The 1627-nt window shown below is 42.6% G+C and overlaps 1 long non-coding RNA gene across 1 annotated transcript; it reads left to right on the top strand.

The window, feature by feature from the left end:
* Positions 1 to 1627, top strand: LOC144584192 (uncharacterized). The gene is made up of 3 exons (XR_013538290.1): positions 1 to 133; positions 251 to 313; positions 739 to 1627. It is a non-coding gene; the product is annotated as an uncharacterized LOC144584192 (long non-coding RNA).

Genomic DNA, 1627 nt, shown 5'->3' with positions numbered 1-1627 from the left:
CAGAACTAAGAGGGTCCCTAGAACAGCGCCAGCAATCACTCCTGCTTGGGAAATGCCTTTTTTGAAACATACAAAACACAGGACTTTAAGAAGACTCCAAGCTTCAAGAGGGGCATGAAAAAGCCAGCACCAAGTAAGCAAATGTCCTATAGCATTCCTGGGTGGATTGACAAAAGGAGAAAGACGGTTGTTCTGTGTTATCTTTAATGAAACTCAGTTGCTTGATTTCTGTTTTTTTCTTTCTTTTCAGAAACAAACAAACAGGAAGGACAGAAGGAAGGATGGACAGATGGACAGAAGTATTTTCCTCCTTGTGAGTGAAGGCAAAGACACCCTTTTCTAGAAACTGTTATCATTTTGTTTAATTAATCTATAATATGAGCAAATAATGCTATTCAGGAGGTCCTCCATATCTGAGGGGGATTGGTCTCCTCCCATATTGAAAATGTGTATTAGAGCAGTGGTTCTTAACCTTGGGTTACTCAGGTGTTTTTGGACTGCAACTCCCAGAAGCCTTTACCACCAGCTGTGCTGGCTGGGATTTCTGGGAGTTGCAGTTCAAAAACACCTGAGTAACCAAGGTTAAGAACCACTGTATTAGAGCAAACGCTGTTTTAATAGCGAACACTAAGAGCGAACACTACTGGTCTCTGGCTCCCTCTAGGGGACTGTTATGGTAAATTCTACTTTAGAAATATATATATTGCCTCTTATATACAGTATATTGCCTCTTTGCAGATGATGCAGCTGTTGTTGCCCACTCTGCTGAAGACCTCCAACAAAACATGAATCATTTTAGCAAGGCCTGCCAAGACTTTGGATTAACAATCAGCCTGAAGAAAACACAAGTCATGGGCCAGGGCGTGGACTCACCTTCCTCTATTACCATCTCCACACAAGAATTGGAGGTTGTTCATGACTGTATTGCCAATGATAAAGGACTGTGAGAACTTTAGTCCAAACCAACTGGAGGGCCGAAGCTTTTCCATCCCTAGAAGTTCAGGCTCAGAAATGCTGAATAGTCCCTACGTGGACACACATGTGGTGGGATGGGATTCTCGTTCCCACGAATCTGACAACGAGAGCTCTTATCACGAGAGTCCAGGCTTCGATACACCAAATACCCTTTAAGGTACCTCAGGACATTTTGTTGCTTTTCTTGCCAAAGAGGGCTTCCCCTTTCCGGTTCCACATAATCAGGTCATTGTGAGAAAGATCTAAAAAGGCAAATAAGCATGGAGCCATCACAGATTGTTATGATTTGTATTGTGAAAAGGCTTCACTTTGAAAAGCATTTTAATTTAGTTAGTTAGTTAGTTAGTTAGTTAGCCAGCCACCTAGCTACTCCACTATCTTACCAGTGCTTCCGCAATGGTAGGGTAAACCACTGAAATAGGAGAGAACCCACAGGAGGGCTCTTTTGGCTAGTGACCCCTAAAATATGGAGCTGGGCATGAGTGGGTTTCTAGACCTAATAGTGTCCAGCATGTTCTTTTGCCTCGCTCTTGCACAGAAGCCAGCCTCTTCCCCTGCAGAAAAGTCACTGATGCAAATCGCCTCCTAAAGGAAGAAAAAAGATTACAGATTTCTGCCTCTGAAGCTAACAAAAAAAAGATTAAAAACAAAA

The sequence above is a fragment of the Pogona vitticeps genome, chromosome 8 (assembly GCF_051106095.1).
Source record: "Pogona vitticeps strain Pit_001003342236 chromosome 8, PviZW2.1, whole genome shotgun sequence".
Classification (NCBI taxonomy): Eukaryota; Metazoa; Chordata; class Lepidosauria; order Squamata; family Agamidae; genus Pogona; species Pogona vitticeps.
This window is presented reverse-complemented; position numbering and strand designations above follow the sequence as displayed.